Source organism: Anastrepha obliqua, chromosome 3, assembly GCF_027943255.1.
Source record: "Anastrepha obliqua isolate idAnaObli1 chromosome 3, idAnaObli1_1.0, whole genome shotgun sequence".
NCBI lineage: Eukaryota > Metazoa > Arthropoda > Insecta > Diptera > Tephritidae > Anastrepha > Anastrepha obliqua.
Window position 1 is genome coordinate 108,530,133 of NC_072894.1, and position 26,472 is coordinate 108,556,604.

Here is a 26,472-nt window from a genome sequence, read left to right on the forward strand (position 1 = left end):
TTGAGCCACCCAAAATTCAAGCCACTTAAATTAAATATCAAATTTAAAGCAGCTACAAAGTTTGCGCCCCCATTTTGCTACTCAACTGCGACAACTAGATTAGGTCATGGAATGACTGCATTACACCAGTAAGTAAACTAGTGAGTACAAATTTTGAGTCGCCGTACGGCACGTCGACCCTCATTATCTTGAAAAGAGTCAATAAGTCAACTTTAGCATTTAAACTCTGCAACTCTCGATTACATTTTTTGGACAATCAACCGTTTTGCCGTTAATAAAGAGCGCAAGGCCATCGAAACAAAAACAAAAATGTACTCAACACGCAGAGCAACGCGTAGGACGCGTAGGTGTGATCAATTTCAGTTGAATGAATTGTAGCGTTGGTTGAGATGGCAAGAGAAATGTAAGTGTGTAAGGTACTCCCAAAAAAGGGGGAAAATTTAATAGCTGTAGTTATATGTATGTATGTATGGATGAAAGCTTAGCGCAGCATTATTGTGATAGTAAAGCAGAATAAACAGTAGCTAGATGTCACAGCGCGGTAATGGCCACCCAGATGCTAGTAAAGCTACACGCAGCCAAGTTGTCGAGCAACTAGAATAAATATAATGAGTATATATGTAGGGTGGTAGTAGGGGCAATTGGTAGCCATAACAGCACGGAATTCGGTTATTTTTGCACTGACAAACAGTCGGAGTCATAACGCCCTTTAAACGCATTATGGGAAACCAAAAACAATGTTAAATAAACTTGAGAGTAACTTTGAAGACAAAATTAAATGAGATACCAAGCCCTTAACACCTCTGCCCTAAAAAAGTTATGTGGGACGAAAAAATATGTAATAAAATATAATACGTAGCAGGGTAACAACATTGTATAGCTTGCATTATGTCGTTTGACAATGTGATTGCGGCAGGCGCTGGTATGCGGGCAACAGTTGACAGCACGAACCACATTTTCACCAACGACGACAAACTTTTCTCTTGTCATTGTGTTGCCTACCGTCACAGCTGTTTGTTATTAATGTTGGAATTTCATAGTCATATTTGTTGTTGTTGTTGTTGTTGTTTATTACTTATACATGTATTATTCAACGTGCTGTTTGCGAAGTAAGACAAAACTTTCATACTAAAATATCCTGTAAAGTGAGGTAATTAGGTGGAATTTTTCCGGAGGAGAGCACGCACATGCGGTATTATTTGCTGAGTTCGTGGACAAAAGACATGCAAATTTACATATCTCAGTTTTATGGATTCGTTTTTCATTTATTATATGTATGTTTAGCTATAGATAAGTAGCTTTAGTTCTTCCAATTTGATTTTATATTAGCAACTATCGCCTTTCCTCCAATTGGTAGCCCAATTTGTTCTCGATCAAGATGGTATATTGTGATGTAGAGCGCGCCTAATCAAAACGGAGGAACTGGGTATTGGGATGCTTATCTTATGTTTGCTTATGGCGGCAGCTTTAGCGGAATGATTTACACATGACTACCATCCAGTAAGTCCCGCGTTCGAAGGTCATTGCGTATCAAATGAAATAAAAAAAATGCACGTTAATTTAAAAGAAGTTTCCCAAGTTCTTTTAAAAGTCATCTCCAGCTCGGAGTTGGCATACAACAAAATTACAGAAGTATGTTAGGTGAATGAGATACGAGGGCGGTTCAATAAGTACCCGTGCTTGATGACAGAGGGCGTTCCTGCGGGAAGTTGGTGTTAGCATTGAGTGCTGCCATCTATCAAACGACGGCAAAACAAATTTCAGACTGATTGGTAGTTTAGTTAGGATGTGGCAGCTATTCGAGTAAGACGTGTTTCTTGATTTTCGCTAAGATGGAAAAAGAGGAGTATCGTTCGGTAATTCACTTTCTGCTTTTGGATGGGGAAAAATGTGAGGAGATAAAGCAAAGTTGGATGCTGTCTATGACGACGCTTCGCCATCTATGACCACAGTTAGATATTGGCTGAACGAATTTAAACGTGGGGGAACATCCGTTTTTGAAGAGGAGCGACCAGGACGCCCGGCAATCGTGGTTACCGAGCAAATCATTCAAAAGTCCACAACATGATTCTCGCTGATAGACGAACGAAAGTGCGCGAAGTAACAGAGGCCATGGGTGTGTCGACCGGAACGACAATTAATATTTTCCCATGATAAGTTGGCGATAAAAAAATTGTCGGCCCGATGGGTGCAGTGATTGCTCACAAGCAACTACAAGCGTATGCGACTGTTAACTTCGAAGCAGTGGTTGGAGTAATTTAAACGGGATTCGAAGGAATTTTTGCATCGAGTTGTCACCGCTGATGAAACCTGGATTCATCATTAGACACCAAAAACTAAGGAACAATGAAAACAATGGATTTCTGCCGGCGAATCTGCTCCAAAGAAGGCGAAGACAGTTCCATCGGCCGAAAGGTCATGGCGACGATTTTTTTGGGATGCGAACGGCGTCATCTTCGTGGATTTTATGGAAAAATGAAAAATAAATTGGTGTCGCACCCTCCGCATTTACTCGATCTGGTTCCCTGCGACTTTTTCTTGTTCCTTAAATTAAACAAATGGCTCGCGGAAAAAAAATTTACTTCAACGGCGAAGTCATCGCCAAGACAGTGGCATATTTTGGAGAGTTCGATAAAATGGCCGGAGCGTTGGGAGAAGTGTATCTTTTCATGTTGAAAAATAATTTTTTTTTTTTTTTTAATGGTGTCTTCATTTTTAATACGGGTACTTATTGCACGCTCTTGTAAATATTAAGCAGCTAGCGTCACATATATACGATCATCAAACAAAGCATCAAATTCTGACCAACAAGTAATACTTGGGACTTGGTAAGCAATTAAAAATCAGAGCCACTCTATAGATGCATATCGTTCCCCCTGAACGACCCTGATTTATGTCCGACCAACAGCCAAACACAACAGATATCTATAGATACACAACGATATTTTTTCACCTAATTTCATTTTAAAATTTACGCCATTTCTAGGAGCATTACTGTAATTTCCTCACACTGTCTAAGTCTCCTCACAGTTATACACTTATTTTAGTTTTATTTTTTGTAGGCAATTTAAAAGCTTAAAAGAAGAATTGAAATCAGTGCAGAATAAAATTAGATAAGATAAAATTTAGCGGCCGTTAAAAAGGTATGTATGTATATACCTATGTGTACATTAGGGTGCCTCGCCCAAAAAATTTGCGGTTTTTTCAGCGTAATTTTAAAATTTATTATATTTTCCACAAAACCAACTCAGATGATAGAAGAGTGGAAGTTTAAAATGTGGAGCATGAAAATGTTTAAAATTAAAAAAAAAAACTAAACTGAATCAGAGGAGGTGGCTGATGTTTGCGACAAAAAAAAAATTGGAACCAAAATAGGTTCCAAGAAATTAAAAGGCTGAGAGAATACTTTTTCAATGATATCTTAGAAGTCTAAATCAGTCAAGATTTGGCTGAGTGTTTTTCAAGTTTTCACCCAAAAAAAAGTAAAGATCAAAAATATCATTATTTTGACTCCCTACATAAAACTTTTACACTTAACCTCTTGCGTTGAAAAATCGTGCAATGCTTGTCGACTTCTTATCTGTTCTAGACTGACAATGACGTGCATTGTACGCCTGCTGAATTAACTGTAAAAAAGCATGCAAAGCAAATTCCAAATTCTAAGAAATATTCATTTTCGAAATTTCAGCTGGACATTGCAGAAGATATTCTAAAAAATGTTAATATTTCCGAATACCCAACACGCGAACCGGAATGACCCGGTTTTATGACCGGCCAAGGACTGTCACTTTAGCAGCATTCCCCGTATATGTATGGGGAATGTTTATGCTGATACAATAACAACAACAATGACTTCTTTAGATAACACACCACAATAACAACAGCAATGACTTCTTTAGATAACAACACCATTGCTTGCGTTTGCAGGCAACCAATAAAGAGAGGGGTCATTTCTCCAGAAAAATTTCTCCTACGCAAAGTAAACAAAAGCCTCAACAAAGATGTCAGGTATGCGCGAAACAGCATAATTACAGTGAAACTCTTTGCGAATGTAAGAAATGTCTTGCTGCACTACAAATTTCTGATTGTTTTGAATTATATCACACTGTACAAAATTATTAATAAAATTCTTTAAAATATTATTAATTTTAGTTGTATTAATTTAAATATTGTGACTATAAGCGGGTTCCAGTCCAGTGCCATTCTTGTGATGCTATCTGGTGGTTTTCTCAATGTGTGACCTAGCCATCGCCCCTTTCTGCATTTAATTTGCCTAGGGATGGGCTCCTCGTTCATAAATCTCCACAGTGCGTCGTTACCTGATGGTGTTTGCGGAGGCATTTGTTGCTGAAGGATTGCAGCCTCTGTGTGATGGGGTTAGAGACTAGCCATGTTTCGCTTCCGTACCACAATACAGACTTCACGTATGAGCCGAATATTCGTAGTTTAGTGCGCCTGTAGATTTGCGAACTCCCCCATACTGTATGCATACGCCCGAATGCCGCCCTTGCTTTGTTTAGCCTGCACTTGACATCTTCATCTGCTCCACCATCTGCCGTGATGATGCACCCGAGGTAGCAGAAGCTTTCAACGAATTCCACCGGGCATCCGTCAACCAATATCTGTCTTGCGTTGTTATGGTTAACTCTCATGGACTTGGTCTTGTCGATGTTGACCTCCAGTCCGACAGTGCGTGCCAGCGCTACTATTTTGCCCAGCTTCGCTTGCATGTCAGAGAGTTTGTGAGAGAGGAGGCAGATGTCATCGGTGAAGTTCAGGTAATCAAGATGTCTGGTGAAACTCCATACGATGCCTTTTTTGTGCAGGGTCAGTTGGCTCATGACGCCATCAAGGACGATGGCGAAGAGAAAGGGCGACAGGGGATAACTTGCCTTACGCCTGCGTTGGTAGTGAATGGATCGCTGATATCGCCTTTGTGAAACACTGTCAGTTCGCAGTTCTCGTGGGGGCTTTAATGAGGCGGATTATCTTGGCGTGAACTCTCTTTCTACCCAGTGTCCGCCATATTGCGTCTCGTTTAATATTGTCGAACGCCTTCTTAAAGTCTACGAACAGCATGTAGAGCGACTATAAACTACTGAAATCCGAAGTGTGTTGGCTTGGTCAACACAGCTTCGGTGAGGGCGAAAACCAGCTTGCTCGTCTCTTAAGGAGCGTTCGATATCTTTGAGCCTGCTTTGTATGATTACGGCTACAATTTTGTAGATGGTGCTAAGTAGGGTTATTTCTCGCCAGTTTCCGTAGTCACGCAGGTCACATTTCTTGGGTAGCTTCACTATTATGCCTTTTGTCCAGCACGGAGGGGATAAAGAATTTCCGTTGATATTTCCAGTCGGCTGAGTTCAGGCAGTACGCCATTTTCGCCCGCCGCTTTGTTGAGCTTCAGCTTCTTAATTGCATCCTTGATCTTCGCTAGGCTGGAGCAGGATGTTGTTATTTTATTGTTGGTTGTTGTTGTGCTGCTCACTTCCAAGCTAGGTATACTGCTAAGAGCAATGTTGCTAGTTGCTTCAAAGTGTTCCTTCCATCTGCGGATCCGGTCATCATTGGAGGTCAGCAAAGCACCATTCAGATACCTGATCGGCTGGTTGCTGTTACTCCGCTGGTTGGTTAGGTGGCCAACTATGCGGTACAGCTGTCTCAGGTTGTTTACTCCTGCTGCCATCCATGCTTTGGCATCGCTAGAAAGGTCTTCAACGAACTTTCTCCTTTCATTTCTGGCCGATTTTTTTACTTGCTTCGCCACCTCTCTGTAGACTGGCCGAAGGAAGCCATCGCTGATAAGTTGCCTTTTAAGTTCGTTTCTGCGCTGAATGATTCCCCAAGTGGTGTCAGAGATCAGAAAGTATTCCTAGCAAAAGTGCGTTATAAATTGGTTTACACGATACAGTCATCAGCTTTTGGAAATTAATTTTCTGCGCGAGAGGTTCAACTCATCTACCAAACGAGGTGAATTTATAGGATACATTTTTTTAAATTAATTTGCTTTTATTATTATTTATTAATTTTTAAATTTTTTTGAAAATCAATTTTTAGAGGTACTCACGTAAATTTTAATATCTTATTGAATATTTTTCCGAAATATTTTTGCGCAAGTTTTAAATTAAATCAAATTCTACAACTCCAATGGAAAAATCGTACGGAATTTTTTTCTTCGCATGGAGAGTGTTGCACCCTAATGTACATACATATACGAGTATGTGCTCATAGGCATAAATATGTGCGTGCGAATTCGCAATAATTGTTTAACAACAGACGAAAGCCGTAAAATGAAATTAATTAATTAGCAAAAGAGAACAAGTAAATAAATATCAAATTGCCAAATGGATAAAAAAAAAGTGTCATTGTAACGACAGAGAAAATCGTATTTGCCATAAATTTTAACTCAAGTCCCTGTAAGTCCATATAAATTCATTTTTAAACGTATTTATTGCAAAACCTACAATCACTGAATGGGGGAATAGCAGCTGTCATTTGAGTGGGGAAAAATGTATGTATATAGGTATGGAAGGTATACAGTTAGTGAGGGCAGAAGCGAGTGTCGTAAACCGCTTGATGAAGGACCTTTTGCGGCATTGCTGCAAGAAGTCGTTCAATAAATAATGATGTATGGGTAGAAATTAACTTTTTTCTTTTTTGAAATTTTGCCGACGCAGCTAAATTAAAAAACGTTTAACGATTACCTTGCGATTAACAACTTGAAGCAATCTATTTAAGCCACCCACTTACAGTACACGCTACACCTACTGTACAGTCACTCGGATTTCTAGTTACTCGCTCAGAATGCGCATCTTAAGTTTACGTGTTTATGTATGCAGATACATATAGAAGTACTTGAGCGTGGCTGTGTGAGAGCCCTTCAGCTCACTTATACGTTGGGACTTGTTTTATATGGCAAGCAAAGCAATAGGCGCGTAGGCGTTTCATGAGTACTAAAAGTACTAAACGTATAGGTGTAGCGGTGCCTCTTGGTGTTGAGTGCGGTAATGGTTGGTTGGTGGTCGTTGTGGTTGGGGATTTAAGGATTTGCTTTGCTTTCAATACAACTGCAAGCTTCTTTTGTTCGAGGCAAACGCCATGCCATCATCAATTCAGTTATTACTTTGTGTGTGTTGTTGTTGCTTTTTTTATTCTTCTTGGTCAGCGTTATCACTTCGGTAAAAAAATATTAGTATATTTGTGTTTCATATTTGCTATTATTTTTTTTTTATTATGCTTTGTTGTTGTTTGGTTTTGGTTTTGTCATTTTCCAACGCCTTTTTTATTTACTTTTGCTCTGCTTTTTTGCTCCTTTTTTTATCATTGTTTTGTTTGCAATTCCTTTACGTAATTGAAAACAAATTTACTAGCCGTCCTTTGGATGCGCAGCAATACAATTACAACAATAAAGTCAATATGAAAACAAAGCCAGCGGAAATGTGCAAAAAGGACAATTCAGCGACCAACAACAAATAAAAGGAAGTGTGGCAAACAGGCGACCGAACTATGTAAACATGTAGGTGTGTATGTACGTATGTATGTATGTATATGAACTAACGGAAGTGTTGAATATAAAAAAGCGAAAAGCACAATAACAATGAGTGGTGTGCAGTGCAACAACAATTTTTTTTATATCTTGTTGACATGTCGAAAAATTTAAAAATTGAAAAAGTGCAAAAGTAAACAACAAACGCCATTGAAATGTGGGTGGGAAAAAGTTAACGGTATATTCTATTTTAAGGGCGACCAGATGATTATTAATCTAGCATTACAGCGGTTACGCAATCGAGTATTAGCACAGGGTGTCCGGCCGCAGAATTAGGAATTAAAAGCGAAATTAAAAAAGTGTTAGATTAGATTAGATTTGTGGGGGGTTGGACAAATCCAAGCACTCTGTGAGGAGACCAATGTACTGCACCCGGATAGATCTCAGTAGAAAGAATAGAGAGTTAGGAAAGATAAAATGTGCATGGTACGACGGAAATATTAGTTTGAGGTCGCTCTTCCACAAATCTCTTGGATTCATTGATGAATTTTAAGAGATCCGGAAGAGGAAGAGTATAAACTTTATCCATACTCAGCACAGCGCAACCCAATATCCTAAGTCTGATTCTGGAAAACGCCGGACAGATACAGAGAAAATACTCTGCAGTGTCGTCATCCTCAAGACAGTATAGGCATATCGAGCTGTCGATGACCCTCATGGCAGGCATATGCTGACCACAGGCGTTGTGCCTTGCGATTACATCCACCAGTACTCTCAGGTCCTTTCTGCTGAGTTTTAGGAGAAAGGACGCTATTTTCCTATTTGGTTCTTTCGCAAAGCTCTTGGCTACTCTACACGAGTTCAACCCAGACCAACGTCTTCTATGGGTAGACCTCATGAAGTCCTCAATCCATAGTTGAATTGATGCAGAATTGACACCTAGGAAGGGTTCAGAGCCTAGTGGCATACTTGTAGAGCCATCATTAGCCAGTTTATCAGCTAACTCGTTCCCTGTAATACCACAAAGTGCAGACACCCAAATAAGACTAACTTTGTTGTGTTTTGCAACACTGTTCAGTTATGTCTTACATTCACCGACTCACTTCGAAGAGCAGCGTGGGTTAGCAAGAGTTACTAATGATTAAATTATATTTCAATAACTATTACAAAGGAGACAAATACGGATTTTTATTTTTGTTATTTCCTTGAAATATGGTTTTATGTCGGTATGCCATCAACCAAACGAACGATATTTTCTTTTAGTGTTGAGATCGTCGCTGGTCCTCATAGACTTTACTTTTTCGGTAGCCATGCAAAAAAAATGCATAGCCGTAAATAAGATCGAGCGACCTGGGTGACCAAGATATGTCACCGAAACGCTTTATCAGTTTGTTAGGGAAGAAATCATGCAGTATCGTCATGGTCCCTCTAGCCGTGTGCAGCGCGGTGTCATCTTGCTGAAACCATATGTGTGAAGGCCGGATATTCTCTCTGTCTCTCTAATTTTTGGAAGAAAATAATCTTTCAGCATGCACTGATAAGAGGCATCGTCCACAAAAATTGCTTGCCCTCGACGATTTTTAAAAAAATATGGTTCAACTAAGCGTTTCACTGATTAACAATGTATCATCATCATCAATGCATCCGTCATTTCCGGAGTGTAAAGTGGCTGTTGATGTTTTAATTGCTGGTTCTGTCCTTTAAATGACCAATAACAGCAAATTTTGCTTATTTACCATTCCCTATAAATGAAAATGCCCTTCATCACTCCAAATAGTCTTTGCCGTACAAAATCGTTCAACATTGTCTCGCAAAAATTGTTACCCAAATTGTAATCGTCAGGCTTAAGCGTTTGCTTTTCAATTTTGAAGTGGTGAAGTCTACCATCCATCCTCAATATAGTTCCATCCGCACAATAGTTTTTGGAAGTCCCAGGGCAGCCGCCCTCTTATGCACGGACTCACACTGATTATCGTGAAAACTTGTAGCGGCGAGCTCAATATTTTAATTTAGTTCTCGATGTCCGGCCGTGGGTTTTTTGCCACCGAGCTTAATGCCCGGTACCTTCGCACCCATAAACGAATCAAATCTTCACTTGGTGCAATTCACTGAAGCATTAGACACCAATGCACCAACCAAATACGCCTAGAACCTGTCGAAATCACCTCTAGAAGCTTTCAGAAAAATGAGAAAAAGAAGAGTTACTTAACATATAATGACAAGAAAGCGGTTAATGAGAGCTAAACTTAAAGGTTGTGACAGGAGCTCTAAAAGAGACGAAACTGTTCGAATATGCTTGCAAAAGGCTTGCCATCTTAGATTGTGGCGCTCCCTCGGAATAGAATACCGGTTCTGGTGAAGATAAAATATTTGAATGCCCGTCCGTTGGCAGACTTGGAAGAGAGAACTAAAGATATAAATTGTCAGCTATTTTACTATGAGAAATTATACCTGCCCCAAGCACTATTCGTACCCCTACGATTTCTTCTCATATACAGTCGGTTGCAAAATTCTAAACATATCGCTATTGCTTTTTTTCTATGAAAATATAGTTCATACTACAACAAAAACCAAATGACGCAAGGTCTCAAACTTCCAACTTTTTGATCAGAATTTCTAAAAATTATACAGATGCCAGGAATAGATTTGAATATTCTGCAGTATATTTAATCTTTTCTGGAATATTTTGGTTTATTCTCAAATATATTTTATGCTTTCTGAAATATATTTCATGCTTTCTGAAATATACTTGACTATTCTGAAGCACAATTTATGGTTTACGAAATATTATTGGAGAAGGTCTCATCATGCAAATTTTCTGGAATGAACGCAATAGTCTTTTCAAATTTTAGCTTCATTCAGGTAGAAAAGGTATTTCATAGCAGACTATTTCAAACAGTAACACCCTACCATTACATTGACCAACAAGCTTAGTTTACTCCATAGTTAACACATCAACTTCATACCCTTCAAAATTTCATGTTATTTTCAAATTTCAATAAAATCAAATTTCCTATTTATACCTCTAAGAACGAGTAATGAGTTTTCGTTGCCTTATTACAGTTGATTACATTTATCTACTCTTGTCTGGTCACCTTACATAGCTTCCATGTTATTGTTGTTGCCGACAAAAGCATCTGCTGTAATTTCTATGTGTGCAGACCAGGCGATGACAGCACTTCAAAGTAACAAGAATCTTATTCCAACACACACGTACCCATATGCACTCCAAGCACAGCAGCTGAACCAGCAGACACCTACGCCAGAAAACTTGATTATACATATTATGCACATGAAGTGCAACAACGAAGCACCGAAAGGGGTGTAATAAAGGCCAAAGGGCACCGCAAAAGTACAGAAGGACGCGTATGCTAGAGAAACACGTACTCATGGCATATACATACAGATTGCGCAACTGATAACTATTGTCATTGTCAAATTGTTAACGTTGGTATTGGGTTACGCTGGGCAATGTTCAGTGACAGAGAGAGAGAATGTGTGTGTGAAAGGAGGAGGGGAAAGCTGAGGTGTGCGAAAGTGCAGTCTCAAGTCGCACGCGATGAATGAATTGCACAAGGAGAATGCACACAAAAAACAAAAACAAAAAGGATACAAGTTTGTTTAGTAGCTGTGTATGGTTTCAGGGAAGTATGCACACGTACATACAGCTACGTGTAATATTAATAGTAGCGCGCGCGGAGAAACAATAAGTAAGTATACAATATATTATTATTTTTTTCGATTTTTTGTTTTTAATTATTAGTTAAAAAAAGTGTGTAAAAGAATAGGCTAAGCCTTCATCTCATTTTTACAGAATTCAAATAGATTGAGGTAGAGTTTTACTTTTCGTTGTATTAAGAAGATCTAAATAAAATAAATTTTGGTACTCATAGCTTTGTAACCCATTGAATTCAAGTATAACAAAGTGAAAGTTTCAAGTGACTACAAAATACCGTTGAATTTTGAGAATTTTATTTATTAACGATGCTGGTAGTTTTTTCCATATAAAAAAAAATTGAGCATGTATTTATGTACTTTACTTTTTACCTAATAAAATGTGTGATGAAATTTTGAAAAATTGTGCAAAATTTCGATATTTGAAGTTAGCATCAATTGCATTAAAACTTTTACCTACTTACCTACAACTGAGCTAAAATAATTTTTTTTTCCTTTTTTCTTCGCCCAAGCATGAGCTATATACATATACAGCTAGCAACAGAAATATTTTTTTAATACCGGATCTCAGAAATCTGTCACGAATTATTCTGAAAACTTCAAAAGATGCAAGGCGCATTCATTAAAGGTGATGGCACTAGCCCAAAAACAATGTTTTGTACATTTGATTGTCAAAGTAGAAAACAAAAAATAATGAATTCGCCTTGTTTGATGCTGGGCTGACTGCCGCATGGACACGGCGAAACAAAAAAACATCAGCTGATTTACCGATACCACCTTTAATAAATTCGCCTTGAAAATAACCTTATTCTGAGAGTTCATATGAAATGAAATCCTAATGGCTGAATTTTCATAATTTTTAAATGTAAATTTCACAAAATATTTGTCATTTATTTACTGTTTGCTTTGCTGAAAAGTCACTTCACAAATTTTAAATATGATTAAGAGCAGGCGACTGTGAGACCCACTCCATGACCCTAATCATGTTGATGTTAAGTCACTCTTGTGCTGATGGTTTACTTGTGTACTTTGAACCAATATGCTGCTGGGAGAATCAAGGAAAATTTTATTTCTTCGCGGGCTAATGCGAGCCAGAAACACACAAAAAGTCATAAAAAACAGTGAAGTTTCAGTAAGTCGGTTTGTGTTTGATGTAGTTTACAACAGATTGAAAGTTGATTGATTGAAATTTTTTATTTTTCTTGCAATCGGTTGCGCGTGTGTGCCGAACGTGATGATTTTTGACATTTATTTTCAGATATCGAAGTGTACGAATGAACGGAAGAAAGTCAACAAGATGGAAAATATTGTCTTTCCAAGGCGAGAAGGCGAGTCAGGCCGCTGAAATTGTGAATGGTGTTAAGGTGCTGTGGTTGTAGCAGCAAATTACATACAATTCGTTCAGGCATTTTTGATGTTGAAAATGCACCTCACACAGGCAAGCGCTTCGTTGAAAATGTCGATAAAATCACAGAAATAATCGAAGTTGACCGGCATCTTAGTAGCCGTCGGATCGCCCAGTAGCTAAAGATCATCCATTAAACAGTTTTAAGTCATTTGCGCAACAATTTTACGCAAAAATAATGCATTTCTTTTACCCCAAATCAATATTTATCCATTTCTTAACAGGCCAATCTAGATGCCTAACCTTTTTGTTGAATGCTTTCTGGTGGGCAAAGATGACTTTGCTCGTGCTGCTGGCATTCACATCACGATTCCAAACTATTGCAAAGCAAACTTGCACGTTTGGCTCATGTTTTTATGCCAGTGCCAGCCGTAAATGGATTTCTTTTTGCATATCCAACTACGCCGTGCACTGTTTTATGTCGCAATTCGCGATACCATTCACGTATTTCATGATGTGGTTGGTCTTTGAGAGTATTGCGTAGCTGCATTGCTGAAGAGCCAATAATATTTTGGTCTTGTGTGTAACACTTTCTTACAGAGATAATTTTTTTTATAAGAACTCCTTCTAAGATTTTTGTTTTATTTTTTTTAGAAGGAGGAATTCTTATAAAAAAAAAAAATAAAAAAAAGGATCTTGACAAAAAATTATTAAAATTCATAGAAATATTGAAAACATATTTTTCTAATTTTATTTAAATTTTAAATTTTGAATTTTGTATTTTGCTTTTGATTACTTACGAGCGTTATTATTTATTTATTTATAAAGGGAATGGATATAATAGATTATTATAGATTAAGTAGACATATTTTAGGTTAGGTTTTTTTTCCTTTGCCTCTACGCACTTACTGCGTTTCGAGTAGTTTATTATTTCAATTTATGGTTAGGTTAGGTTAGGTTTCGCCCATAGGGGCAGCGATGCCACTTAGACCACGAAATGGATCCGTTGTGAGCCACAGGGGCTGGGGTGTGCTACATTTCCCCTTCCAAATTGAACCATCCTGAGCTTTGGGCAAAGCGTAAAAGGTTGTAGATACCTAAATTAACTAAATTCATTAAGAAGTAAGATCTTAAATATCGGTTTCTACCTCTGGCTAGAGCCGGGCGTGTGCAAAAAAGGTGTTGAATTGTTTCTAACTCCTTCTCATTCCTACAACTACGACAGAAATCATGCATCTAAACGCCTAATCTTCTTGCGTGATTTCCTATGAGATAATGCCCTGTGAGGACTCCTACTAAGGTCCTAATTTGAAGTCTACTCAATTTTATATTTAATATTCTTGGACAGACGTAGATTTGGTCGTGGCCATGTTTGCTTAGCAATTTATGGTTAATAGGTATAAAAACGAGAAAGTACAATTAAACTATTTATAATAAATATTCAAAACAGATAAGCATCTCACACAGTGCACCCTGCCTAGCATGTTGAGAGGAGGATGAGACGGACGGACCACTTTCTGAGCATTTGCCCGGCATTCGCTCGAATCGGGCTTGAGGTATTTGGCACTGTTTTATTAAGAAGCGACCACCTTGGCTCCTTGGCACCACAAGATCTGCTCAGATTTTTTCTCTGCGATCAGGTAGGAGAAAATTAAATAGGGAAATCGAGTGCTGTAAAATGGACTAAATGTTGTCTAAGTGCTGTACTTGCTAAGCTGTCCCGACAAAAAAAAACGCTTTCAATCAAATATTACACCCCAAGTTTTTAAGTTCACTTATACGTGACAGGGACGTGGTAGATATGCGATAAGAGGTGTCAGAAATTTGACGAAAATAAAACATTTTTATACTTTGTTTACTCACTCAATGTAACGGCATCTTTTAGTACTTATTGCATTCAAAATATTTGACAGCCCACCTAGAAAATGCGATGTGCTTTGTATGGTGGAGAATTCCACTACTATTTTCTTGACCGCAACTGTGCGAGCACTGCCTGCCTGCATGTAAACTTGTAAGTACATAACCTATAACTATTTGTATGGCATTTAAGACAGTCCACCGCAGTCAGCTGCTTAGCTTGTTAGTTAGTTAGTTAGTTGGTGGACGAAGTCAACCTGTATAAGTGTGTGTGTGTTTGGCTGCGTGTGTTGATAGTGATTGAAGGCTGGCACGGAGAGTGGTGGCCGCTCCTGAGTAGTTCAAATCTACCCATGAAGGATATCACAGCGCAAGTATTGCTTTTTTTTTACAATAGCGTTCACATATTTGCACCAAAGGACCATGACTGACTAAATGTTCGAGATTGCGAGCATAGAGAGGAGGTCCCAAATGCAGTGCAGTGTTGACTATGGCACGTCTATGGTAACGATGATGGCGTATGACGCACGAAGCGCCGGATGTTTGCTGATGTTGTTCAAATGCTTCGCACACTAAACGTACACACCCACACACACACGTACACGTAAATTCGCTTTTGCAAGTCGTTGCTGTGCACTCATGTGTTGCCACACTAATGGAAATGATAAATGACGGACATGGATTTACATTGGGATGTCGACTTTTTTTTTTTTGTTTTGCATTGCTTGTGTTTCGGAAAAAAGTTGAGTTTGATATATTTGCTGTACTTAAATTGAGTGTTTGCATGGTTAAATTAAAACGGTTCTGTCGGTTATGTGCCTGCGTGTGAGTGCTGTGGGTAATTGAAATGGAATAATAACACTTTTAGATATGATTGCGTCGAGCGTTAAAGTATGATGACTTTTCCTCCCGGTGATACGTTCAGTTAATTTACTCAGCGAAGAATTGAATAGAGGCGTGGTGCATTTGGTGGCAAGCGTGTGATATAATATTCTTTTGTCCTTTTAAATTTAGCTTAGAATTTGGAGTTGTACTATAGTATTAAAATATGTATTGTAGCAAAAAAATGTAAGAAAATTAAAATATTGCTACTTTATTGTAGCCATTGCGTATCCAATTATCTATAAGAGCTTAAATGAGCCAAAGCAAAATTGCATGCGAAATTATGATTGAGAGTTTGGACTTGAGAGTTCTCTCACAAAAGCAATTTAGAGAAAAAATAAAAAGTGAACTTGAAATGTTTTATAGAGATTCCAAAGCAAGCTTGTTACGGCACTTGACGGGATTGTTGTTTTTCTTTTCTGCAAAAATTTTTTTTTGATATTTTTATAAATTTTTCTCTCTAATTGTCTTTCAATATTTTAAAATAAAGTAAACTTAAAAAATTGTTTATTTATAAATTTTTTTTTTTTATATATTTAGAACAAAATATACCTAAAACAAATTTTTAACAGAGAAATAAAAAAATTGCAATTTTCCAATTTTTTCCAAAAGTTTACTTAAAAAAAATTTTTAACAGAAAAATAACAAATTGCAATTTTCTGTGCTGTTTTGGTAACAAAAAAAAATTATATAAATTTTTGTTAAAAAAAATATATATTTATTTCCATTTATATAAATTTACATATTTTATTTTTTTAGAATAAATTATATTGTTATTTTTTAGAGTAAGGTTTACTTAAAAAAATTAAAAAAATTAAAAAAAAAAAACAAAAAAAAAATATTGCAAAATTGCAATTTTTTGATTTTTCTGTTAAAAATTTTCTTTTTTTAGTTTTATTATAAATTTTTATTTCGAAAAAACAAAATTTAAATAAATTTAAATTTAGTTCAAACTATATTAATATAATTTTTTTTTTTGTTTTTGATATCTTTATAAATTTTTATTCTTTTATTTTTTAGAGTAAAGTTTACTTAAAAATATTTTTTTCCACAATTTTTGTTTTTATTTTTCAGTTAAAACTTTTTTTATATCTTTGTAAAATTTGATTTTTTATTAAAAATAAAAATTTATTTAAATATCTTCTTAATATTTTTTGATATCTTCATATATTTTTATTTTCTCGTTTGGGAAATTTTTTTTTTTTTTAATAATGCAATTTTTTTAATTTTAATTTATGACAAAATTCGATGATCTTTAAAATTGCAAACCCCAAATTTGTCTAAAAATTCTGAGTAAAAAGTTGGAAATATTGATGAAAATTTGGCGATTTTTTACACATTTTCTTTATCTTAAGCGCAAAATTAATCATACAAGTTTTTGAATAATTTTTTACTAAAAAAAAAGTAAATGATTTTGAGTGAAGGAAATCCGTATTTTTCTTTTTTTACCTATACGCTTTTCATTGCTTGTCTGTTTGTATACTCCAGTTGTCTAAGTTCACAAGTATCAGATATATTTTGCAAAACACAGTACGCCAAATAACCGAAAACTTTTGGCAAACAAATGGTTGTGTACCACTCAGAATTGACTGATTTAAGTTTCTCTCTCTCTCTTACAGTTGTGACATGACCAGATTTTGTGAAAAACCAGCCGACCATTTGCTTGCTCTTGGATTAAGCTCGTCTTGGAACACCCATACTGTCCATTGCTGTTTTGTTTCCACCTGATAGATGTCAGATTTGTCACCTGTTACGATGTCACAGACGTGCTTTGAACCACCGCGACTGAATTTTTCAACAACATTTCCTTACACCAACTGACACGAGTCCTTTTTTGGGCAATTATCAATTATGCGATATTGAACGTATGTTTATGCTAAAACATACCAAACTTTTCGACAAAAATATCGAATTACAGTACTAATGTTGCACTATTTTACAGAGAGAAGTACATGCCATTGAGATATATGTGAGTGAATGTTTTTTTGGAAAAATTAGAGGAACTCACATCTACACACTTTCGAAAATCAGACGGGTTTGGAAGCCCTTCTATTAACTAAAATCACCTCAAAAATGGTACATGCCTGAATCTTCTTAATACGCTAGGGAACTTCAACACATTATTACTGGTTTGAGTTCCTGGGCACGAGAGAAATTTGTTCGTAAATTTATCAAAAATGAGTCGAAATCATCGTTAAAATTCAGGGAATCGTAGTTGAGTATCTCCAAAACATCGATTGATCGCATTTTAACTGAGCATTTGTGCTTTCGAAAGGTTTGTGCACGTCAAAAATCAAGTCAATGCTCATTTGTTTTTACGATTCCAAGGGAATTGTCCACAAGGAAATCGCATTCTAACCATGAATCACTAACCGTATTCGCCTGATATGGCTCCATATGACTTCTAGCTATACGGAAAATTGCATTTGCTCATGAAAGGAAAACGCTCGGCATCCGTAGAGGTCATCCAAAAGGCTTGTGCCGACATCCTGAAGGGATTAACTGTGGACCAAAAATTGTTCAGAATTCAACATTCGAAAACTTCCTTTACAACATTGTAACTGGTGATGAAACGTGGTGTTACCAACATGAACCTGAAACAAAGTCAAAAAAGTCAAAGTCGAAGGCCCCAGACGAGCCACCATGCAAAAAATTGCGTTTGAAGAAGTCAAAAATCAATTCGATGCTCAATTGTTTTTACGATTCCAAGGGAATTGTCCACAAGGAGTTCGTTGCCAATGGAACAAACCGTCAGTGCAATTTTCCATCTTGGCGTTTTAAACCGTTTGTTGCATCCCATTCGTCGAAGTCGCCCTGAATACCGCGAAGGAGGAAGCTGGCGCTTATTGCATGATAATGCACCATCTCATCGATCCACTCTTGTGACAGATTTTTCGACTAGAAATCGCATTCTAACCATGAATCACTAACCGTATTCGCCTGATTTGGATCGCTGTGACTTCTATGTACCTATTCAGAAAATTGCATTTCGCCATGAAAGGAAAACGTTTTGCGTCCGCAGAGGCCATCCATAAGGCTTGTACCGAAATCCTGAAGGACATTCCGGTCAATGACCTGAAACACTCTTTCGAAAAGCTTTTAGATCGCGCAAAACAGTGTATCGAGGCCAAAGGGGACTATTTTGAATAAATAAACTCGAAATTATCAGAACAAAGCTCATGTCGTTTCTACTATTTTAGCTCAGTGTTGTTTATTTTGGACTTCACCTTGTATTCTCAACAGAACATTCAGTTTTTCCTAACTGCCGTCCTTTTGCTATCCTTAACAGAACCAATTTTTTGAAATTTTTTCATCAACCTTTGAATTGTCGACTCATTCGAACGATTACTGCCACCAAAAAAAAGCACGAATTTTGTTGTTCTTAAAAATCGACAATTTTCATAATAAGTTTCAATAATTTGAATGCGTTGTTCTATTGAGTAAAAGTTTACATCTGTATATTTGACAAATGGCAAACAAATGTCACAAAAATAAAGTACCGTCTAGGAATTTTTCACTACTGCATAAATAACTAGCTTTTTACCCATTCTAGTTGTTGGTGCTGTCGATAAATATAATCATCTGCGGAAAGGCAAAACGAGAGCAAAAGCTCTGTCAAACAGTTTCTAGCGAACGTTCGTTACAACACGACGATATTTTTTGTTACGGAAAGCAAAAACGACACCACGTTTTTGCTCGATATCGAATAACGGCAAGCCACCTTTGTCTTTTTTTAGAATTAAGATATTATTGCTCTTAGTGTAATATAAATTGAGCTCTCAATTTGAATTTTGTTTACAATTCGCCTTTCCAAAAATAAATAAATATTCGTCTAGTATACGTCATAAATATTAATTTAATAATTTTATTTCACCAGTTCATTAAAAAAAGGTAAGAACCCAGAAATCAAAATAATTTTGTGCAAATATATGTACAAACCTCTCTGCCTTAGCAGCAGTGTATTACTTAATTTCCAGTACATACTTAATACTCGCATAAGTTATACATTTGTACTTAGCTGATAACCTTTAATATTTTATCTTATCATCGAAACTGTTACAAAAACAGTAACAACTTGAACTTAACTTGAATTAAGGAAGCCGATGACTTAATTGAAGGTGATTCAATGTCTTCTGGTATAAGCCAATCAACATTCTAAAGTAAATACACGAGAGTACTTTATGAAAGATAAGAAAATCCCTCACACAAATACTTCTTAAAAGCGAGAATAATGCGGAGTTCACTTGCCATAGAAGAATGAAGAGGAATGTCGAAAAAAAATTAAAAAAGTAAAAAATAAATACTTTTAATCATCGCTAGAAAATATTATTTCGCTAAACAGAAGTGCACGCGCATATTTCCTTCTTTAAGGCCCTCGCCTCATTTGAAGCGTGTAAAACGGAAACGAAAAGAGATTTTTTATTTTCGTTTTCATGATTCTATTGTTGAAGCTATTGTTGAAAAATAAAAATTTTGTTTTGGCCATACGAGGTTCGTTCAAAAAGTTGTCAGCCTTCAATTTATGAAATCCTTCTCTGATATGAGAAACTGGAAGGGCTGCAAAATACGCTTCCACAGCTGTTATGACCTCATCATTTGATGAAAAACGCTTTTCACGCATGAATTCTTTTAGCTCCGGAAATAGATGGAAGTCGCTAGGGGCCAAATTTGGTGAATACAGTGGATACGCCAACAATTCGAACTTTAATTCATGGAGTTTAGTCATTGCAAAAATGATCTTCTGACACCATTTTTCTCGTTCTTTTTCAGTAAATTTTTTCCTTCAGCTGGTCTAAAATATTAGAATATATTCGTTTATCAGTTTACAAGTAGTCCATAAACAAAATTTCTTTCGCCTCCTAAAAAACTGATGCCAAAACCTTCTTGACAGCGATTTCTGGACTCGAACTCGTTTGCGAGCCGAAGAATCAGGTTCACACCACTCTTTAAAGTCTTGTTTTGATTAGGATCATAGTGATAGAAAATGTTGTTGAAAATGTTCTAAATGTTGCTGAGAAAGTCGCATTCGAATGTATTTTTGTTCCATTGTTAGCGAATGCGGCAGCCATTCATTCGGAACACAGCTTTCTGAAACCCAATACTTCAGTCAAAATGTTGCGTCTACTAAATCTCTTTCAGTCACTCCTCGATTTTCCCATACGATATCCTGTATTTTTTCTACGATCTCTGGTGGTACGATCAGGTTTAAATTCAGCAACTCATCTTTCTACTGTACTAATTGATACCAAAAAGTCCGTATACTCGTACACTTTCAACATTCGTTGATAAATTTCCATTGCTTTTGAACCTAACAAAGCAAAAAATCCATTCACTGCACGGTACTTGAGTGTACCAACACAACAAAAAAAAAAACAAAAAAAATGTAGGCTAGTAGCAACGCCCTCTCTTATCGAACCGCCAAACTTATTAAACAACCTAGTAAAGTATGGTAAAAAAATTGATTTGCGTTCGATTTGCGATTTGATTTCGAGAGAAGCGAGAGTTCTGCGAAGCTAACTTTCTAACTTTTCTAATTTAGCAAGTAAAAAATAATATTTGAAAAATAATTATGTACTTAGTCCGGTACCACCACTAATACCATTGTGCTAGGATTTTGGACTATTTTTTAGGCAAAGGTTTTGATAGCTGACCTTATGGGGGCATTCTAAATTCAATGACGTCCCCGAATTTGCCAGATTGGTTTCAGTTTTCGAGATAACGAAACTTTTCATAAGCAAACTGAAGGCTTTCAATAGAAAGAGAAGGCCTTACGTTAAACAGCTAGCGGTTGCGTGCATTTGACATAAGCGTTCTTGCTCTGTGGCAGCACCAGGCCGCTGTTGGAAATACTTTATGACCAGCCTCATCACATGCTGTCCAACCACACAATAAAACAGGTATTGGGAACTCAATTTATGTTGCATGTTACTATATTCCTGGTGAAATATGATGCAAATAGATTTCCTGATAAGTCAACAACACTAAGAGGCAACATCATCCATTTGACTCTTTCAAGACACATTACACTCGAAACACTCCCTTTCATTTCCTACTTTTCATAACATAACATAACATAACATAGCATAACATAACATAACATAAAATAACATAACATAACATAACATAACAACATAACATAACATAACATAACATAACATAACATAACATAACATAACATAACATAACATAACATAACATAACATAACATAACATAAAATAACATAACATAACATAAAATAACATAACATAACATAACATAACATAACATAACATAACATAACATAACATAACATAACATAACATAACATAACATAACATAACATAGCATAACATAAGTTCAAGCAAGGTAACGACGCATGAGCAAGATAACGTCCCATTTTTTGGTGCGTGCAGCCGGCTACATCGAATTATAAGACGTTATCACGTCAAAAATACTTACGTAGTTGGAAATATTTAGCTTGGATGTTAACATTTGCTGACTCCGGTAAAAGACAGTAGATGAGTGAAATTTTCTAAAATGAAAAATGTAGTGGCGTTTGAATAGAAATTTAAAAATTAGTGTTACGAATGGAAAACCATATTCAAAGAACTGAAGGAGCAGAATGTATGATTCCATAAAAAGGGCGATATGCAAAAAGTTGCACAATGCATCAGGCGAGAACAAATGCGCTGCAAAAAGTTCTGTTATTTTTGCTTTTCCTCCTCCGCATTGTTTACTCATATATTATACTCGTTTTCGTGGCAAAATTCGTTTGTTAACCATCGAGTGGGAGGTAAGGAAAATCGCATTCCAGTGATTTCATTACTTAAGTGTGGAAAAAGTGTAAGAGAGATTTACGAATTGCTGAACAAAACTTAATATTTCGAGAATGTTTTTCCCAAACGTCTGAAGTGACAGAGAGAAAAAGAAGTGGTCGCCCACACGTGGTTTCGAACCAGTACAGTAAGAACGGTTCGAGAAAAAATTCGCAGAAATCCCCTGGGAAAGCAGAGAATCATGTCCAGGGAAATGCATATATCGATCAGATTCACGTGAAAACTAATTAGAGTTGATCTCCATATGAAAGCCTTACGTCGCTCAACTGGTCATCTTTTGACAAGACGCTTGAAGAAAATTAGACTCGACAAATGCAAGCAACTTCTTCGGCGCCACGCGGTCAACGGCCATGAAAATATTCTTTACACCGATGAGTAAACTTTGATGGTTGAAGAAGTTTTTAGTAGGCAAAATGACTACCATAAATTTTTTTTTTTCCATTTTTCTTTATTTATTGAATCTTTCTTTTATAAGAAACTAACAATAAGTTTACAAATCTTATATACTAGAGTAATATGTTTCCTTGCCAGTGCTAAGAAACGAATTATTTGCTCAAATGAACATATATTTACATATATGATTAAATCGGTTGTGAATCTCCAATTCTTCATAGTTGGGAGCTGAAAAGGACGGGTTTCCAGTCTCCGATTCTTCGTAGCTGGGAGCCGGAAAGGCCTAGTTTCCAGTCTCCCTTAGAGCTTCCGTTGTCTCTCATGTCGATTGTGAAAATGATGTTGTTTTTTTGTTTTTGTTTCGAATGTGATAGATGTGGTTGGAGGAAGTTGTGGACGGACTCTCGCCTGAGATGAGATCATTAAGATACTGCAGACTTGAAGATGTCTCTTTTTTTCAATCTTGTGTGACCTTCATCTAAAAGTAGATTTCGCGCTAGTTTATTGGGATAAATGTATGGTAAAACTTCTAAAGACGCAAAAACTGTTGTTCGCAAGGGTTCAACGTGGCCACCATCCAGCTTCCGTAATTGTTTGGTGCGGAATTTCTTGTTACATCTCTTCGTTTCTGCGAAAAAGGGGTTAAGACCGTGGCAAAAGTGTACCAGGAGGATCGTTTAGAAGGCTTAGTGAAGCAGTTGAGCAGTACTCTCTGCAATGAAGAGCGTTCTTAGCCGCTGAAGATTGCCTGTCTGGCAGTCCAGATCTAAGTCTATTAGACTACAGTTTTTGGTCAGCATTGGAGAACATGGCCCGACAAAGATCTCACAGAAATTTGGAGAGTCTCAAACAAGCTTTGGTTCTGCTCAGAAGAACTTGAGGTAATCAACATAAAGCAAAAATTTAGCAAATGAGAAACAACTTTTGATGTCATTAATAATTAATAAATAACACAAATAAAAGTGGTCCAAATGACTTCCTTGCGGAACAAAAGAAGTGGCCGCCAAGGGGGTAGAGGAAAAACCATCAATTGTTGCAACACAACGTCCCTTGCAGAAAAGCAGTATGAAAGCCGAAACAAGCTAATTTTTTTAATTGAAATTCTATGAGAAACTTTGTCGAAGGTTTGCGAAAAGCCTGTGTAAATAATGTCGAACTGGAAGCCAGCCGAGAAACAATCGACGGAGTATTCACTAAAAACAACCAGATTAGAGTCTATAGATCTGTGGGCAACAAATCCATGCTGGTTTGGACAAATTCATGATTTAACCGCCGTAGCCGAATGGTGCATGAATCGCCGTGCATGAAAATCAAATAATAGAACAAGTACTTTCAAACCTCCGAACATATTTCTGCCATGAAAAAGCACCTCATAAAAACCATTTGCCGTTCGGAGTCGGTTTAAAACTGTATGTCCCTCCATTTGTGAAACAACATTGAGACGCAAACCACCAAGATGACGCGGAGCACGTCCCAATTTATTTTAATTAAAATTTAAAAAATTAACTGCAAAGCTCAGTTTTGCAATCGCGAGCTTGAAAATTTTGGAAATAACTTTGTAATTTTTTTTTATTGCCACTCTTAAAGAAGGGCGTAATAGAAGAGAACTTCCATGCGCCTATGAAACTCCGCGATGTTAAAGATTTGTTGAATATAACTTTCAGGGCATACATCAAGGCCGAACAGTTTTTTTTTATCAAAACTGCTGAAAGTCCATCAGCACAGTTAGAGAGGAAAATTTCAGTTGGAGTAAGTCATTCATCATACAAATATTCTCAGGAGAAAGACAAAAAGCTCGAAAGTTCAACGCATAATCTATGTCAGAAGAATAGTCGGACGGAAGGATAGGTTCTTCATCAAAAATATTAGTCATCATTATCATATTGGTGTTACAGTCCGGGATGGACCATTGCCTCCTCTACAATACGCCTCCATTCTTCTCGACAGTCCGCTTTCGCTCTATGTTGTAAGATTTTCATCTTTCGTATATCGTCTTCTACGTCTTGTAACCATTGTCTCCTTGGCCGGCCTCTCCTTCTTGCTCCTTCAGGGTTTGCTTCAAATAATTGTTTGGTCGTTCTTTCGCTGCTTATTCTTAAAACGTGTCCATACCACCGTAATCTTTGGGACTATATAAACTGCCTTACATTTCTTCCCGGGATTAAAACACTGAGCACGTGGTTATACATACAGTATAAGGTATGTACCATCTTCTAATCGTATAGGATCGAGTATTCTTCTAAGAAATTTTCTTTTAAATCGCATCAGTAAATTCACGTCATTAACTTTAATAACCCATGTTTCACAGTCGTAGGTGAGAGTCGGCCTTTTTATAAATATTAGGTTCGCAACTAAGTTTTCGCTGTTTGTTTGATGAAAATAATACTTTATTCTGAAAAAATGGTTTAAAGTGAGTTATTGAAAGTATTGTCTATCGCTGGCTAATACTATTTTTTCTAATCTTTCTGCTAGATCTCGTATACCGTCGCGGTAAAACTCATCATCTTTTGAGGCTATACACGGATCAAGCCATTTTTTGATGTCTTCATATGAATGGAACTGCTGGTCAGCTAGACCAAGTGCCATTGATCGGAACAGGTGATAATCGAACGGCGCAATATCTGGAGAATATGACGCGTGGAATAGGATTTCCCATTTCAGTGTTTCCAGGTAGGTTTTAACGGGTTTTGCCAAGTTGAGGTCGAGCATTGTCATGCAGTAGCATCACTTTTTCATGCCTCTCCGCATATTGCGGCCCCTTCTCGCGCAGTGCTCGGCTCAATCGCATCAATTGAAGTCGATACCGATCCCCAGTGATAATATCGCTTGGTTTTAACAGTTCATAATAAATAACACCCACTTGGTCCCACCAAATACATAGCATAACCTTCGCAGCCTGAATATTCGGCCGAGGCGACGACGTAGAAGCATGACCGGGTAGTCCCCATGATTTTCTTTTCTTTGGATTGCTGTAATGAATCCATTTCACATCACCCGTCACGATGCGATGAAGAAAACCTTTCCTTATTTGCCGCTGGTTTTAACTCATAATCATTCCCAAAGCATGCAATCGTTTGAAGATGGATTGCCGGGTAACTCCTAATACTGAAGCAAGCTCTTCTTGCGTTTGACACGGATCCTCATTGAGCAATGCCTCCAATTCAGCGTCTTCGAAGGTTTTTGGCCTTCCTTCACGCGGACGGTAGTCAACATTAAAATCACCGTCTTTGAAGCGACGGAACCGACCGCGGCACGTTGTTTCACTTAAAGCAGCATATCCACAAACTTTTTGCAGCTCTCGATGCGCTTCAGCCGCCGTTTCTTTCGAATGAAAGAGGAAAATCAACACATTTTCACAAAACCAAAAGTGTATGATACCAAAACAAAATCGGAAATGTGTCGAAACAGTTTGTTTACCATATGTCTAAGCTTGGTTTATGACGTTTAGGGTATGTTAGAATCGGTTAGCACACACAGCTGGCGGCATCTATTGACAAACAGCGGAAATGTAGTAGCGCATATAGTTTTAGCGCGAATAGTTTTGTACATCTGTAGTTTTTGTTGATTTGATACCAATGAAGACTTCATAATTTTGATATGGCCAAAATATGCTCTGTTAGCTGCCTGAATACGGTCTTGTATAAATAAGAACATATCCTCATTTATGCTGAGTACTACGCCTAAGTATGATAATTGAAATCTTGCATGAACTCAAAAACATAACTTCCGATTCTGATGTGACCATCATGAAGGGATCGTGTCATGTACTTCGTCTTTTCTTCATTTATATTGAGGCCCGCTGGTGTTGTAGCTTGCACTAATTGTATGAGAACGTTCTGAAGAGCCTCCTTATTTCTCGCAAGAATCACAATGTCGTCAGCGTATGCGCATATTTACATCGATTTATAAAATATTGTGCCACCTTGAGCTATTTCGTTTATTGCTGAGTGCAGTGTTACATTAAATAAAAGCGTTGATAGTGAGTCACCTTGCCTCATGCCGAATTTCATTTCGAATC

The 26,472-nt window shown here is 37.1% G+C and overlaps 1 protein-coding gene across 3 annotated transcripts in view; it reads right to left on the minus strand.

Moving 5' to 3' along the window:
• LOC129240419 (protein phosphatase 1 regulatory subunit 16A) overlaps nt 1-26,472 on the minus strand; it is a 96,113-nt gene that overhangs the window by 38,475 nt on the left and 31,166 nt on the right. Inside the window, exon 2 of one of the 3 annotated variants that reach the window (XM_054876200.1) lies at nt 21,685-21,757. The exons of the other annotated variants lie outside the window; for them this stretch is intronic. The gene's annotated coding sequence lies outside the window, so the exon portion shown is untranslated. The remainder of the gene's footprint in view (nt 1-21,684; nt 21,758-26,472) is intronic. 3 annotated transcript variants of the gene reach the window in all.